The sequence below is a fragment of the Oncorhynchus masou genome, chromosome 33 (genome assembly GCF_036934945.1).
Source record: "Oncorhynchus masou masou isolate Uvic2021 chromosome 33, UVic_Omas_1.1, whole genome shotgun sequence".
In the NCBI taxonomy this organism is placed as follows: Eukaryota; Metazoa; Chordata; class Actinopteri; order Salmoniformes; family Salmonidae; genus Oncorhynchus; species Oncorhynchus masou.
In genome coordinates this window covers 2,649,893-2,658,946 of record NC_088244.1, presented here as the reverse complement: position 1 = coordinate 2,658,946, position 9,054 = coordinate 2,649,893, and the positions used below count along the sequence as shown (strand labels likewise).

Below are 9,054 nucleotides of genomic sequence, written 5' to 3'. Positions count from 1 at the left end.
TCAATAATACACCGTGCTACACTATAACTAGCTCATAATACACGGTGCTACACTATCACTAGTCAATAATACACGGTGCTACACTATCACTAGCCCATAATACACCGTGCTACACTATCACTAGCCCATAATACACCGTGCTACACTATCACTAGCCCATAATACACCGTGCTACACTATCACTAGCCCATAATACACCGTGCTACACTATAACTAGCTCATAATACACGGTGCTACACTATAACTAGCTCATAATACACCGTGCTACACTATCACTAGCCCATAATACACCGTGCTACACTATCACTAGTCAATCGTCAGGATGCGGTCTCTTCTCTTTCTTGTACTTTTGAATCCATGTTCCTTCCCTTACATGCTCCCCTCCCTCCATTCCCCCGTTCGTTCCTCTTATCACCGTTTCCTTATTGCCTTCGCCTATGAGGAAAGAGAGAGCAGAGGAAGTAGCACCGTAGTGAATACACTGTAATTCTGACCCGTGTTCCACTATTAGTTCCATTAGTCTATGACAGCCCGCAGCCGTAGAGCCGCTTCACCACTATCGCGCCGCAGATACACTCTCTTTTCAAATCTTACCAGCAACATTCAATATCTATTTGCCTGCGCAGTGCAATGGATTTTAACCGGGGTTTCTACCTATCTAATATCATAGAGCAGCAGAGCCTGCAGTGACCGGTCAGGCAGCGGTACACCAAGGTACCAATCAATACGACTGGAGACTTCAGAGAAAGGATATATATATATATAGCTGCCTATAGCTGCTACGAGGAAAAACGTCGCGGAGAAGGAGGCTGGAATTATGAAGGTATGCCGTTGAAACACATTTGCATTTTTTTGCGACGTTTTTTAGTTTGAGGCTATTTTGTAATCTATTTGCTGTAGTTACCATTTCACCATGTATTCAACAAGACGCGTTCTGCTCTGTTCAGAACATGCCTACTAGGTTACTTACTCTGTTATTGCTCTACTGCCACAATGAAGAAAGCAAGGTTAGACTATTATGTGATCCATTTATGTCAGAGGCTATTGTGCTCCACAACGCTGCATTTGCCCAGGTCCGATCAACCTCACCGTTTACTAGCTATTTAACCATATAGATGTAGACTACCACGAGTCCCTACGCTCTCTGCTGCTAAAACGCTCCCGTGTGCCACAAGCTCCTCACAAGACTATCCGAATGAACCAGCTGGTGTCTTCAACACATCTGGCCGAGGATTACCTGGCATTTATTTACACTACTGCTTTACACCACAGCCAACATAACTCCGTATTGGATTAGCCCGCAGCAGTGTATGTGGGCATAGTATTATTGCTAATCTGTTTGGCCCAGAAGCTGTGTGATAGTACATAGTCTGCCTGCCCTGTGATAGTACAGTCTGCCTGCCCTGTGATAGTACAGTCTGCCTGCCCTGTGATAGTACATAGTCTGCCTGCCCTGTGATAGTACAGTCTGCCTGCCCTGTGATAGTACACAGTCTGCCTGCCCTGTGATAGTACATAGTCTGCCTGCCCTGTGATAGTGGATAGTCTGCCTGCCCTGTGATAGTACATAGTCTGCCCTGTGATAGTACACAGTCTGCCTGCCCTGTGATAGTACATAGTCTGTCTGCCCTGTGATAGTACACAGTCTGCCTGCCCTGTGATAGTGGATAGTCTGCCTGCCCTGTGATAGTACACAGTCTGCCTGCCCTGTGATAGTACATAGTCTGCCTGCCCTGTGATAGTGGATAGTCTGCCTGCCCTGTGATAGTACATAGTCTGCCTGCCCTGTGATAGTACACAGTCTGCCTGCCCTGTGATAGTACACAGTCTGCCTGCCCTGTGATAGTACACAGTCTGCCTGCCCTGTGATAGTACACAGTCTGCCTGCCCTGTGATAGTACATAGTCTGCCTGCCCTGTGATAGTACACAGTCTGCCTGCCCTGTGATAGTACATAGTCTGCCTGCCCTGTGATAGTGGATAGTCTGTCTGCCCTGTGATAGTACACAGTCTGCCTGCCCTGTGATAGTACACAGTCTGCCTGCCCTGTGATAGTACATAGTCTGCCTGCCCTGTGATAGTACATAGTCTGCCCTGTGATAGTACATAGTCTGCCTGCCCTGTGATAGTACATAGTCTGCCTGCCCTGTGATAGTACATAGTCTGCCCTGTGATAGTACACAGTCTGCCTGCCCTGTGATAGTACATAGTCTGCCTGCCCTGTGATAGTACATAGTCTGCCTGCCCTGTGATAGTGGATAGTCTGTCTGCCCTGTGATAGTACACAGTCTGCCTGCCCTGTGATAGTGGATAGTATGCCTGCCCTGTGATAGTGGATAGTCTGCCCTGTGATAGTGGATAGTCTGTCTGCCCTGTGATAGTACACAGTCTGCCTGCCCTGTGATAGTACACAGTCTGCCTGCCCTGTGATAGTACATAGTCTGCCTGCCTTGTGATAGTGGATAGTCTGTCTGCCATGTGATAGTACACAGTCTGCCTGCCCTGTGATAGTACACAGTCTGCCTGCCCTGTGATAGTACACAGTCTGCCTGCCCTGTGATAGTACATAGTCTGCCCTGTGATAGTACATAGTCTGCCCTGTGATAGTACATAGTCTGCCCTGTGATAGTACACAGTCTGCCTGCCCTGTGATAGTACATAGTCTGCCTGCCCTGTGATAGTGGATAGTCTGTCTGCCCTGTGATAGTACACAGTCTGCCTGCCCTGTGATAGTGGATAGTATGCCTGCCCTGTGATAGTGGATAGTCTGCCCTGTGATAGTGGATAGTCTGTCTGCCCTGTGATAGTACACAGTCTGCCTGCCCTGTGATAGTACACAGTCTGTCTGCCCTGTGATAGTACACAGTCTGCCTGCCCTGTGATAGTACACAGTCTGCCTGCCCTGTGATAGTACACAGTCTGCCTGCCCTGTGATAGTACATAGTCTGCCCTGTGATAGTACATAGTCTGCCCTGTGATAGTACATAGTCTGCCCTGTGATAGTACACAGTCTGCCTGCCCTGTGATAGTACATAGTCTGCCTGCCCTGTGATAGTACATAGTCTGACTGCCCTGTGATAGTACATAGTCTGCCTGCCCTGTGATAGTACAGTCTGCCTGCCCTGTGATAGTACAGTCTGCCTGCCCTGTGATAGTACAGTCTGCCTACCCTGTGATAGTACATAGTCTGCCTGCCCTGTGATAGTACATAGTCTGTCTGCCCTGTGATAGTACATAGTCTGTCTGCCCTGTGATAGTACAGTCTGCCTGCCCTGTGATAGTACATAGTCTGCCTGCCCTGTGATAGTGGATAGTCTGCCTGCCCTGTGATAGTACATAGTCTGCCTGCCCTGTGATAGTACATAGTCTGCCTGCCCTGTGATAGTACATAGTCTGCCTGCCCTGTGATAGTACATAGTCTGCCTGCCCTGTGATAGTACATAGTCTGTCTGCCCTGTGATAGTACATAGTCTGACTGCCCTGTGATAGTACATAGTCTGACTGCCCTGTGATAGTACATAGTCTGACTGCCCTGTGATAGTACATAGTCTGACTGCCCTGTGATAGTACATAGTCTGCCTGCCCTGTGATAGTACATAGTCTGCCTGCCCTGTGATAGTACATAGTCTGCCTGCCCTGTGATAGTACATAGTCTGCCTGCCCTGTGATAGTACAGTCTGCCTGCCCTGTGATAGTACAGTCTGCCTACCCTGTGATAGTACATAGTCTTCCTGCCCTGTGATAGTACATAGTCTGCCTGCCCTGTGATAGTACATAGTCTGTCTGCCCTGTGATAGTGGATAGTCTGTCTGCCCTGTGATAGTACATAGTCTGCCTGCCCTGTGATAGTACATAGTCTGCCTGCCCTGTGATAGTACATAGTCTGTCTGCCCTGTGATAGTGGATAGTCTGTCTGCCCTGTGATAGTACATAGTCTGCCTGCCCTGTGATAGTACATAGTCTGCCTGCCCTGTGATAGTACATAGTCTGCCTGCCCTGTGATAGTACATAGTCTGCCTGCCCTGTGATAGTACAGTCTGCCTGCCCTGTGATAGTACATAGTCTGCCTGCCCTGTGATAGTACATAGTCTGCCTGCCCTGTGATAGTACATAGTCTGACTGCCCTGTGATAGTACATAGTCTGACTGCCCTGTGATAGTACATAGTCTGACTGCCCTGTGATAGTACAGTCTGCCTGCCCTGTGATAGTACATAGTCTGCCTGCCCTGTGATAGTACATAGTCTGCCTGCCCTGTGATAGTACATAGTCTGCCCTGTGATAGTACATAGTCTGCCTGCCCTGTGATAGTACATAGTCTGCCTGCCCTGTGATAGTACATAGTCTGCCTGCCTGTGATAGTACATAGTCTGTCTGCCCTGTGATAGTACATAGTCTGCCTGCCTGTGATAGTACATAGTCTGCCTGCCCTGTGATAGTACATAGTCTGCCCTGTGATAGTACATAGTCTGACTGCCCTGTGATAGTACAGTCTGCCTGCCCTGTGATAGTACACAGTCTGCCTGCCCTGTGATAGTACACAGTCTGCCTGCCCTGTGATAGTACACAGTCTGCCTGCCCTGTGATAGTACAGTCTGCCTGCCCTGTGATAGTACACAGTCTGCCTGCCCTGTGATAGTACACAGTCTGCCTGCCCTGTGATAGTACAGTCTGCCTGCCCTGTGATAGTACATAGTTTGCCTGCCCTGTGATAGTACATAGTCTGCCTGCCCTGTGATAGTACATAGTCTGCCTGCCCTGTGATAGTACACAGTCTGCCTGCCCTGTGATAGTACATAGTCTGACTGCCCTGTGATAGTACATAGTCTGCCTGCCCTGTGATAGTACATAGTCTGCCTGCCCTGTGATAGTGGATAGTCTGCCCTGTGATAGTACAGTTTGCCTGCCCTGTGATAGTACAGTCTGTCTGCCCTGTGATAGTACAGTCTGTCTGCCCTGTGATAGTACAGTCTGCCTTCCCTGTGATAGTACATTCTGCCTGCCCTGTGATAGTACAGTCTGCCTGCCCTGTGATAGTACACAGTCTTCCCTGTGATAGTGGATAGTCTGCCCTGTGATAGTGGATAGCCTGCCCTGTGATAGTACACAGTCTGCCCTGTGATAGTACACAGTCTGCCCTGTGATAGTGGATAGTCTGTGTTTGAGCAGCAGGTTATAGGCTATACCTCTGGAAAAGGCTCAGCCATCACAGAAGATTGTTTCTTACAAATATCTGTGAATGTGCTCTAGGCGTGCTCTGTGTGTGTGTAGCTCTGTGTGTGTATGCGAAAGGGAGAGTGTATGTGGGCTGAATGCTTGTGTTTTGTGTCTGAGCAACCTGGTCTCAGAGCATTTTGTATGATTCTGTATGTAAATCCGAATGCTCCATTTAGTATGATACAGTATGTTACGTTCCTTATGGAATGTATTAATTTGTGGATTTTCCATCACCCATTTCGTATGATACTGTTTGTTACTAATTACAATTCGTATTATACCTTACCAATTTGCAAAATGTACATCAGTGCTTGATATAAACTTTTTTTTAGCCACGTCTCCTTCACACTAGTAGGACCGATTTTGTTTTAACAAAGCTCAAGTCACTTGGCGAACACCATGGGCAAAAAGGTGTTTTATAGAGCAATGAACACTTCACAAAATAAACAGCATTGTTACGCTATTATCTCTGGTATTGAGAGTGGAAGACTGCTGGTCTCTGATCACTGTATAATATCTCCTGCCGTTGTGTCCTTGGTCAACCCTCCCATCTGGAGAGCTACTTGGCGGTCGGTCAACCCTCCCATCTGGAGAGCTACTTGGCGGTCGGTCAACCCTCCCATCTGGAGAGCTACTGGGTGGTCGGTCAACCCTCCCACCTGGAGAGCTACTGGGTGGTTGGTCAACCCTCCCATCTGGAGAGCTACTTGGCGGTCGGTCAACCCTCCCATCTGGAGAGCTACTGGGTGGTCGGTCAACCCTCCCACCTGGAGAGCTACTGGGTGGTTGGTCAACCCTCCCACCTGGAGAGCTACTGGGTGGTTGGTCAGCCCTCCCATCTGGAGAGCTACTGGGTGGTTGGTCAGCCCTCCCATCTGGAGAGCTACTGGGTGGTTGGTCAACCCTCCCATCTGGAGAGCTACTGGGTTGTTGGTCAACCCTCCCACCTGGAGAGCTACTGGGTGGTCGGTCAACCCTCCCATCTGGAGACCTACTGGGTGGTTGGTCAACCCTCCCATCTGGAGAGCTACTGGGTGGTTGGTCAACCCTCCCATCTGGAGAGCTACTGGGTGGTTGGTCAACCCTCCCATCTGGAGAGTTACTGGGTGGTCGGTCAACCCTCCCACCTGGAGAGCTACTGGGTGGTCGGTCAACCCTCCCACCTGGAGAGCTACTGGGTTGTCGGTCAACCCTCCCATCTGGAGAGCTACTGGGTGGTTGGTCAACCCTCCCATCTGGAGAGCTACTGGGTGGTCGGTCAACCCTCCCATCTGGAGAGCTACTGGGTGGTTGGTCAACCCTCCCATCTGGAGAGCTACTGGGTTGTTGGTCAACCCTCCCATCTGGAGAGCTACTGGGTGGTCGGTCAACCCTCCCATCTGGAGAGCTACTGGGTTGTTGGTCAACCCTCCCATCTGGAGAGCTACTGGGTTGTTGGTCAACCCTCCCATCTGGAGAGCTACTGGGTGGTCGGTCAACCCTCCCATCTGGAGAGCTACTGGGTTGTCGGTCAACCCTCCCATCTGGAGAGCTACTGGGTTGTTGGTCAACCCTCCCATCTGGAGAGCTACTGGGTGGTCGGTCAACCCTCCCATCTGGAGAGCTACTGGGTGGTTGGTCAACCCTCCCATCTGGAGAGCTACTGGGTTGTTGGTCAACCCTCCCATCTGGAGAGCTACTGGGTGGTTGGTCAACCCTCCCATCTGGAGAGCTACTGGGTTGTTGGTCAACCCTCCCATCTGGAGAGCTACTGGGTGGTTGGTCAACCCTCCCATCTGGAGAGCTACTGGGTTGTTGGTCAACCCTCCCATCTGGAAAGCATCTGGGTGGTCGGTCAGTTTATTAAGGTCCTGTTGAGCAGCTTATTTTGTACAATGTGTTGTGTTCGAGCAGGGTTGGAGCAATAACCTGCACCCTCAGTGTCTCTCTTGGAGGATGGTTGGCCCACCCTGCAACATTACAACTACAACCAAATACTTTTTATGTTTATTTTTTTTTCTCCCTCATTCACATGGGATTCAAAGACTAAGATGGTGATCTATTTGTAAGGTAAAATATTCAGTGTTCAGGAGAGATCTTGACAACATAGGAGTTAAGCTACTTGTCAATACATTATTTATTTTTGACAACTTTGTCAGAATTAGATGGCCAGTATTGAACAGAGGAGAATCCTAGCCAATGTGCTTGAGAGACAGTTTTCCAACCGGACTAGGCAGCATTGGCTTCATCCACGGTGGTGCTCCGGTATCAACTGTGTGTCGGCCATTCGCGGTTATTTAAAAAAATGTATATATTTCACCTTTATTTAACCAGGTAGGATAGTTGAGAACAAGTTCTCATTTACAACTGCGACCTGGCCAAGATAAAGCAAAGCAGTTCGACACATACAACGACACAGAGTTACACATGGAGTAAAACAAACATACAGTCAATAATACAGTATAAACAAGTCTATATACGATGTGAGCAAATGAGGTGAGATAAGGGAGGTAAAGGCAAAAAAAGGCCATGGTGGCAAAGTAAATACAATATAGCAAGTAAAACACTGGAATGGTAGATTTGCAGTGGAAGAATGTGCAAAGTAGAAATAAAAATAATGGGGTGCAAAGGAGCAAAATAAACAAATAAATTAAATACAGTAGGGAAAGAGGTAGTTGTTTGGGCTAAAATATAGGTGGGCTATCTACAGGTGCAGTAATCTGTGAGCTGCTCTGACAGTTGGTGCTTAAAGTGAGGGAGATAAGTGTTTCCAGTTTCAGTGCTTTTTGTAGTTCGTTCCAGTCATTGGCAGCAGAGAACTGGAAGGAGAGGCGGCCAAAGAAAGAATTGGTTTTGGGGATGACCAGAGAGATATACCTGCTGGAGCGCGTGCTACAGGTGGGTGCTGCTATGGTGACCAGCGAGCTGAGATAAAGGGGGACTTTACCTAGCAGGGTCTTGTAGATGACATGGAGCCAGTGGGTTTGGCGACGAGTATGAAGCGAGGGCCAGCCAACGAGAGCGTACAGGTCCAAATGGTGGGTAGTATATGGGGCTTTGGTGACAAAACGGATTGCACTGGAAGGAGAGTTTACAGTCTAACCAGACACATAGGTATTTGTAGTTGTCCACGTATTCTAAGTCCGAGCCGTCCAGAGTAGTGATGTTGGACAGGCGGGCGGGTGCGGGCAGCGATCGGTTGAAGTATACAGAATGGTGTCGTCTGCGTCAGGTATTTGAGATTCTTACTCGCAATCTTTGGGTTGTTAGACGTCCACATTATACGCCCACCCATCGACCCTGACTAACCTCCTTTCGTTTTTGCCGTAAGTAAACCATCTGTCTTATGTAACCAGACCAAACGCAACATATCATACGAAACAGAGTGTTCTTTTTCGGATTTACGTACAGAATAATACGAACCGCTCTGAGACCAGGTTGCAACGAGCCGTGTAAAAGTCGCTCTGAACTGAAGGTCTACTGGTTCATTTGTACCCAACATGGCAACACTGAAAGTGTCGGTAAAGCTCTGTCAGAGCAGAGAAGTGTCTGCAGTAAGTCGTAATCTGCCCTGCAGTAGTCTAATCATCCACAGAACGTGTATGAACCTATAACACACAGGCATTTAACCATTTATTTATCTTTTTTTGTTGTTGAATTTTACACAACCAATGAATGAGGGAGGTGGTTGCCGTATGCAGTGCATTATGGGGAGGTGGTTGCCGTATGCAGTGCATTATGGGGGAGGTGGTTGCCGTATGCAGTGCATTATGGGGAGGTGGTTGCCGTATGCAGTGCATTATGGGGGAGGTGGTTGCCGTATGCAGTGCATTATGGGGGAGGTGGTTGCCGTATGCAGTG

General features: G+C 48.6%; 1 protein-coding gene across 5 annotated transcripts in view; it reads left to right on the top strand.

The window, feature by feature from the left end:
* The first annotated feature begins 465 nt into the window (after positions 1–465).
* The window catches only part of LOC135527680 (membrane-associated guanylate kinase, WW and PDZ domain-containing protein 2-like), a 135,142-nt gene continuing 126,553 nt past the window's right edge, over positions 466–9,054 (top strand). For 3 of the 5 annotated variants that reach the window (XM_064956170.1, XM_064956169.1, XM_064956168.1), the window contains exon 1: positions 467–823. The gene's annotated coding sequence lies outside the window, so the exon portion shown is untranslated. Of the gene's footprint in view, positions 824–9,054 lie in introns of all 5 variants that reach the window. The other 2 variants (XM_064956171.1, XM_064956172.1) reach the window with 1 other exon arrangement.